Below are 8,644 nucleotides of genomic sequence, written 5' to 3'. Positions count from 1 at the left end.
AGACCAGTACAGACCAGTACAGACCAGTACAGACCAGTACAGACCAGTACAGACCAGTACAAACCAGTACAAACCAGTACAGACCAGTACAGACCAGTACAGACCAGTACAGACCAGTACAGACCAGTACAGACCAGTACAAACCAGTACAAACCAGTACAAACCAGTACGGACCAATACGTCCCCATTTTTTCCCCATTTTCCCCCTCCCAGTACAAACCAGTGACCCCCAGTTCCCTCCCAGTTCAAACCAGTCCAAACCAGTCACCCCAAATCCCCATTTCCCCCATTCCTCCCATTTTTAACCCTTTCTTCCCCATTTTTAACCCTTTTTTTGCCATTTTTTCACCATTTTCCCCATTTTTTCCCCATTTTTCCCCTCCCAGTCCCTCCCAGTATAACCCAGTCCAAACCAGTCCCCCCAATCCCCATTCCCCCCATTTTTAACCCTTTCCTCCCCATTTTTAACCACATTTCCCCCATTTTTAACCCTTTCCTCCCCATTTCCAACCCCATTTTCCCCATTTTTAACCCTTTTTTTGCCGTTTTTTCACCGATTTTCACCGTTTTTTCACCATTTTCCCCCGTTTGTGCCCATTTTTTGCCCTCCCAGTCCAAACCAGTTCAAACCAGTCCAAACCAGTGACCCCAATCCCCATTTCCCCCATTCCCCCCCATTTTTAACCCTTTCTTCCCCATTTTTAACCCTTTTTTTGCCATTTTTTCACCATTTTCCCCGTTTTTTCCCCATTTTTTCCCCATTTTTCCCCTCCCAGTCCCTCCCAGTATAACCCAGTCCAAACCAGTCCCCCCCAATCCGCATTTCCCCCATTTTTAACCCTTTCTTCCCCATTTCCAACCCCATTTCCCCCATTTTTAACCCTTTTTTCGGCCATTTTTCACCGTTTTTTCACCATTTTTCCCTCTCCCAGTACAAACCAGTGACCCCCAGTTCCCTCCCAGTTCAAACCAGTCCAAACCAGTCACCCCCAATCCCCATTTCCCCCATTCCCCCCATTTTTAACCCTTTCCTCCCCATTTCCAACCCCATTTTCCCCATTTTTAACCCTTTTTTTGCCATTTTTTCACCGTTTTTTCACCATTTTTCCCCGTTTTTCGCCCATTTTTTGCCCTCCCAGTTCCCTCCCAGTCCAAACCAGTTCAAACCAGTCACCCCCAATCCCCATTTCCCCCATTCCCCCCATTTTTAACCCTTTCCTCCCCGTTTCCAACCCCATTTTCCCCATTTTTAACCCTTTTTTCGCCGTTTTTTCCCCATTTTTGCCCTCCCGCCGCGCACCCAGCGCCCGCAGCCGCTGCTGCCCCCGGGCCGGGGCGGCGATGGGGGGGGAGGGGAGGGGGAGGGGAAAAATCCAAATTTTGGGTTCAAAGTTGGGGATTTTGGGAAAATCGGGGGTCTGAAGGGAAAACTTGGGGATTTGGGGGAGAAAATTGGGGATTTTTGGGGAAAATGGGGAATTTTGGGGTTAAAAATTGGGGATTTTGTGGGGAAATTCAGGATTTTGGGGGTTAATAATTGGGGATTTTGGGAGGAAATTGGGGATTTTGGGAGATAAATTCAGAATTTGGGGGGAAAATTGGAGATTTTGGGGGAAAGTTTGGGGATTTTTGGGGGGAAATTGGGAATTTTGGGGGTTAAAAATTGGGGATTTGGGGAAAAATCAGGGATCTGAAGGGAAAATTTGAGGATTTTGGGGTTAAATTTGGAGATTTGGGGGCGAAAATGGGGGATTTTGGGGGAAAATTGGGGACTTGGGGGAAAAATTGGAATTTTGGGGGTTAAAAATTGGAGATTTGGGGATTTTGGGGGGGAAATTGGGGATTTTGGGGGTTAAAAATCAGGAATTTTGAGGAAAATTCAGAATTTTGGGGGGAAAATTGAAGATTTTTGGGAAAAATTTGGGGGTTTTGGGGTTAAGAATTGGAGATTTTTGGAGAAAATTGGGAATTTTTGGGGGGAAATTGGGAATTTTGGGTAAATTGGGTTTTTTTGGGGGTAAAATTCAGAATTTTGGAGGAAAATTGGGGATTGTGGGGTTAAAAATTGGGATTTTGGGGGGAAAATTTGGGGATTTTTGGAGGGAAAATTCAGAATTTTGGGGAAAAATTGCAGATTTGGGGGGTTAAAAATTGGGGATTTTAGGGGGAAATTGGGGATTTTGGGCTTAAAAATTGGGAAGTTTGGGGGAAATTGGGGATTTTTGGGAAAAATGGGAATTTTGGTGGAAAATTGGGGATTTTTTGGGGAAAATTCAAAATTTTGGGGGTTAAAAGTTGGGGATTTTGGGGAAAATTGGGGATTTTTAGGTCAATTGGGAGTTTGGGGAAAAAATGGGGATTTGGGGGAAATTTGGGGATTATGGGGGAAAATTGCAGATTTTGGGGGAAAATTTGGGGATTTTGGGGTGAAAAATTGGAAATTTTGGGGGGGAAATTGGGGATTTTGGGGTTAAAAATTTGGGGATTTTTAGAGGGAAAATTCAGAATTTTGGGTTAAAAATTGGGGATTTTGGGGGAAATTTGGGGATTTTTGGGTTAAAAATTGGGGATTTTGGGGCATTTTAGGAGGGGAAAAATGTGGGGATTTTGGTGGGAAAAATGGGGAATTTGGGGGGATTTTTTGGGATTTTTTTGGTGAAATTTTTAGGGGGTTTTTAGGATTTTTTTGTGAAGTTTTTGGCAATTTTTTGGGATTTTGGGGCATTTTTTGTTTTTGTTTTGTTTTTTTTTTTTCAGAATTTTTGAGTGATTTTTTGGGGAATTTGGGGGGATTTTTTGGGAATTTTTGGGGGAATTTTTTTGAATTTTTTTGATTTTTGGGGGGGGAAATATTGGAAATTTTTGAGGAAAAATAGGGAATTTTCCAGCAAATTTTTGAGGATTTTTTGTGAATTTTTTAGGATTTTTTTGGGGGGGGGTTTGGGATTATTTGGGGGATTTTTTGTGGATTTTTTGGTGAACTTTTTGTGAATTTTTTGGGATTTTTTTTATTTTAGGGGATTTTTTTGTGGATTTTTTGGGGAAATTTTTGGGATTTTTTTGTAAATTTTCAGGGATTTTTTGGTGAATTTTTAAGGAATGTTTTAGGATTTTTGGGGAAATTTTTGGGAATTTTTGGGGAATTTTTGGGGGAATTTTTTGTGGATTTTGGGGATTTTTTTGGTGATTTTTGGGATTTTTTGGGGCATTTTTTGGCTGATTTTTGGGGACATTTTCAGGATAATTTTTGGGCATTTTCAGAGCAGTTTTGGGATATTTTTGGGGCATTTTTCGGGTATTTTTGGGATTTTTTCAGAATGCTTTGGGGATATTTTTTGGGTATTTTTGACACATTTTGGAGACTTTTTTTTGGCATTTTTGGGTTATTTTGGAGGTTGTTTCAGGTAATTTTCGGGACGTTTTTGGGACAATTTTCAGAGCATTTTGGGGATATATTTAGGAAATTTTCAGGGCATTTTTGGGATCCTTTTGGGAATTTTTGGGGTATTTTGGGGCTCATTTTTGAGGCAATTTTTGGGATATTCTTGGGGCATTTTCGGGCTGATTTTTGGGTTTTTTTGGGGTATTTTCTGGGACGTTTTTCGCCGATTTTTGGACATTTTTGGGACAAATATCAGGGCATTTTTGGGATATTTTGGGGACGCTTGCAGGAGAATTTTTGGGATATTTTTAGGAGAATTTTCAGGATATTTTTAGGACACTTTCAGGATATTTTTGGGACGCTTTGTGCTGATTTTTGGACATTTTTGGGGCAATTTTTGGGCTCTTTTTGGGACATTTTTGGGACAATTTTCAGGACGTTTTAAGGACATTTTCAGGACATTTTTGGGACAATTTTCAGGAAATTTTTGGGGCGTTTTTTGGAATATTTTGGGACAATTCAGGATATTTTTGGGGATATTTTTGGGGCCATTTCAGGGGTGTTTCTGTGATTTTTAGGGCATTTTTGGGGTATTTTTTGGGATATTTTCAGGTCATTTTTGGGACATTTTTCACTGATTTTTGGGCCAATTTTGGGGCTCTTTTTGGGACAATTTTCAGGGCATTTTTGAGATGTTTTTAGGAAACCTTTGGGGTATTTTGGGTCTCATTTTTGGGTTATTTTTAGGACATTTTCAGAGCCTTTTTGCAGACATTTTGGGGATATATTTGGGACATTTCTGGGACATTTTTGAGACATTTTTGGGACATTTTCAGGATATTTTTGGGACATTTTTGGGGAAATTTTTGGGATATTTTTAGGACATTTCCAGGGCGTTTTTGGAGTATTTTTTGGAATATTTTCAGGATATTTTCGAGACACATTTGGGGCAATTTCTGGGAAAATCTTCAGGATATTTTTAGGACATTTTCAGAGCATTTTTATGACAACTTTAGTGGATTTTTGGGCCAATTTTTGGGATATTTTTATGACAATTTTCAGGGCATTTTTAGGACATTTTCAGAGCATTCTTGGGGCAATTTTTGGGGTATTTTTAGGATATTTTTGGGGACATTTTCAAAGCATTTTTAGGATATTTTTGGGGCCCTTTGGGGACATTTTGGGGTATTTTGGGGATATTTTTGGGGCAGTTTTGGAGGTATTTTTGGGGATTTTTTGGGATATTTTTGGTGAAATTTTCAGGATATTTTGGGGACATTTTTAGGACAATTTTTGGGATATTTTTAGGGCACTTTCAGGATATTTTTGGGCTATTTTTGGGCTATTTCTGGGATAATTTTATGAGGTTTTCAGGATATTTTTGGGGTATTTTTGGAACATTTTTGGGACATTTGTGGGACAATTTTTGGGATCCTTTTGAGGCATTTTCGGCGATATTTTTGGGATTTTTTGGGGTATTTGTGCAGCATTTTTGGGGCATTTTTGGGACAATTTTGAGGGCAATTTTAGGGCATTTTCAGAGCATTTCTGGGATTTTTTTTTAGGAAATTTTTGGGGCAAATTTTGGGGATTTTTTGGGGCATTTTTGGGGCATTTTTTCGGTATTTTTGGGGCATTCTTGGGGGCATTTTCAGGACATTTTCAGGACATTTTTGGGGCATTTTCGGGGCATTTTTGGGGCCATTTTTGGGCCATTTTTGGGGCAATTTTTGGGACAATTTCAGGACTTTTTGGGGATTTTTGGGGCACTTCGGGGTCCCTTTGCTCACCCAGGGCGTGCAGGGCGCTCAGCGCCAGCTCCCGACCCCGCGGCTCCTCCGGGGCCTCCAGAGCCGCCAAAATCCTGGGGAGCACCTGGGACAGCCACGGCTGCGCCCCCTCACCTGGCAATTAACATTCATTAGCATTAATTAATTGTAAATCATGAAAATTCAGCAAAAATTGGGCAAAAATTGGGCAAAAAATTGGGAAAAAATTGACAAAAATGAACAGAAATTCACCAAAATGAAACCCTGGGGCAGCCAGGGCTGCAGCCCCTCACCCGCTTAATTAAAATAATTAGCGTTAATTAATAATAACCCACGAAAATTGGGCAAAAATTGGCAAAAAAATTGGAAAAAAATTGGCAAAAATGAACAGAAATTAACCCAAAGTGAAATCTGGATAGCCAAGGCTGCACCCCCTCACCTGGTTAATTACCATTAATTAACATTAATTAATAATTAGTCATGAAAATTACCAACAAATTGGGGAAAAAATGGCAAAAAATTGGGGGAAATCAGCATAAAATTAGCATAAATTAACCCAAAACGAAACCCTGGGGCAGCCAGGGCTGCACCCCCTCCCCTGATTAATTAAAGTAATTAGCGCTAATTAATAATAATTCACAAAAATTTGGAAAAGTCGGGGAAAAATTGGGAGGAAATTGGGCAAAAATTGGAAACAAATTCACAGAAATCAACTCAAAATTCAGAGAAATGAACCCAAAATGGAACCCTTGGTGGGTAATTAGTACACATTAACGCTAATTAATATTAATGAAGACTAAATTAATTAAAATTAGCAAGGAAACAGCAAAAAATTGGCAAAAAAAAGGACAAAAATGAGCAGAAATTAACAGAAATGAACCCAAAATGAAGCCCCTGGCAGCACCTGAGGGGTAATTAACACAAATTAACGCTAATTAATAACGATCCATATGAAGTTATTCAAATTAGGAAAATTTTCCCCAATTTTCTCAATTTTTCTCCAAATTTGCTTCAATTTCCCGATTTTTATCCCAATTTTCACCCAAATTTTCCCAATTTTCCACATTGGGCCCCAATTTCCTTCAAATATTTCCCGAATTCCCGAATTTTTCCCATTTTCCCTCAAAATTTCCCCATTTTTATCCCAATTTTCCCCAAATTTCCCACAAATTTTTTCCAATTTCCACCCAAATTTCCCCATTTTCACCCGATTTTTCCTGATTTTCACCCAAATTTCCCCCTTTTTATCCCAATTTTCACCCAATTTTCCCCATTTTTATCCCAACTTTCTCCAAATTTTCCCCAAACATTTAAAGTTTTTCTCCCTAATTTTCCCTATTTTGCCCAATTTCACCCCAATTTTCCCAACTTTTGCCCAACTTTTGCCCAAATTTCCCCATTTTTATCCCAATTTTCCCGATTTTCCCCAATTTCCCCATTTTTATCCCAATTTTTCCCAATTCTCACCCAAATTTCCCCATTTTTTATCCCAATTTTCCCAATTTTCACTCAACTTTCCCGATCTGTATCCCAACTTTTCCTGATTTTCATCCAATTTTCCCATTTTTATCCCGAATTTCCCCAATTTTCACCCAATTTTTCCAATTTTTATCCCAATTTTCCCCAAATTTTCCCCAATTTCCCCATTTTTATCCCAACTTTTCCTGATTTTCACCCAAATTTTCCCATTTTTTATCTTGAATTTTGCCAATTTTCACTCAACTTTCCCGATCTGTATCCCAACTTTTCCTGACTTTCATCCAAATTTCCCCATTTTTATGCTGAATTTTCCCGATTTTTATCCCAATTTTTTCCAATTTTCTCCCAAATTTCCCCATTTTTATCCCATTTTTATCCCAATTTTTCCCGATTTTCACCCAATTTTTCCCATTTTCCCATGGATTTCCCCGATCTTCCCCGGAATTTCCGCCTTTCCTCACCGAGCGCCTCCAGCAGGAACCGGGATTGGGGTCGGGGTTTGGGGAATCGGGGGAGCCCCAAAACGGCCCCAGAGCCGCGGGCAGGGCCCGGGCGGCCACCGGGGACAGCTCGGGCTGGGAACCGGCACAGAAACCAGCACGGACCAGTACGGACCAGTATGGACCAGTACAAACCAGTACAGACCAGTACGGACCAGTACAGACCAGTACAAACCAGCACGGACCAGTACGGACCAGTATGGACCAGTACAGACCAGTACAGACCAGTATGGACCAGTACAGACCAGTACAAACCAGCACGGACCAGTACGGACCAGTATGGACCAGTACAAACCAGTACAGACCAGTACAGACCAGTACGGACCAGTACAAACCAGCACGGACCAGTACGGACCAGTACAGACCAGTACAGACCAGTACAGACCAGTACAAACCAGTACAGACCAGTACGGACCAGTACAGACCAGTACAGACCAGTACAAACCAGTACGGACCAGTACAGACCAGTATGGACCAGTACGGACCAGTACGGACCAGTACTGACCAGTACGGACCAGTACGGACCAGTACAAACCAGTACGGACCAGTACAGACCAGCACAAACCAGCACAGACCAGTACAAACCAGTTAGCCGGAAATTCACCACAAAATTCACCCCAAAAATCCCAAAAATTCATCCAAAAAAACCCCCAAAATTTGCACCGAAAATCTCCCAAAAATCACCTCAAAAACCCCAAAATGTCACCCCCAAAACTCCAAAATGCCCCAAATTCCTCCCAAAAATCCCCCAAAATTCACCCCAAAAATTCCCCAAAATATCCCAAAAATTGCCCAAAATTCCCCCCAAAATTCCCCAATATATCCCAGAAACCTGAGCCCGAATTCCCCCTAAAATTCCCCAAAAATTGCCCCAAAATTCCCCCCAAAATCCTGAAAATTCACCAAAAAACCCCTCAGAAACTGGAGTCAAAAATCCCTCAAAATTCACCCAAAACCCCCAAAATTCAGCCAAGAAAAATCTCTAAAAAACCCCCCCCAAACCTCCCCAAATTCACTCCAAATTCGCCCAAAAAATCCCCCGAGAAATCCCAGAAAATTCACCCCAAAACCGCCAAAATTCACCAAAAAAATCTCCAGAATTGGAATAAAAAATCTCTCAAGAAACACCGAAAAATCCCCCAAAAACTCAGCCAAAAATCCCAGAAAAATTGACCCCAAAAATCCCCAAAATTCACCCCAAAATTTCATCCCAAACTTCCCAATAGTTGCGCCCAAAAATTCCAAAATTCACCCAAAAATCCCCCAAATTCAGCCCAAAAATTCCCCCCAAAAATCCCAGAAAATTCAGCCAAAAAAATCCCCCAAAATTGCCCAAAAATTCACCAAGAAATGCCCAAAAATTCGCCCCAAAATATCCCAGAAACGCCCCAAAAATTCACCCAAAATCCCCCAAAATTCACCCCAAATTCACTCCCCAAATCCCCCCAAATTCCCCAATTTCGCCCAAAATTCCCCCCAAAATCCCCCCAGATTCACCCCAAAAATCCCCCAAA

This window comes from Ammospiza nelsoni, chromosome 24 (genome assembly GCF_027579445.1).
Source record: "Ammospiza nelsoni isolate bAmmNel1 chromosome 24, bAmmNel1.pri, whole genome shotgun sequence".
Lineage (NCBI taxonomy): Eukaryota > Metazoa > Chordata > Aves > Passeriformes > Passerellidae > Ammospiza > Ammospiza nelsoni.
This window is presented reverse-complemented; position numbering follows the sequence as displayed.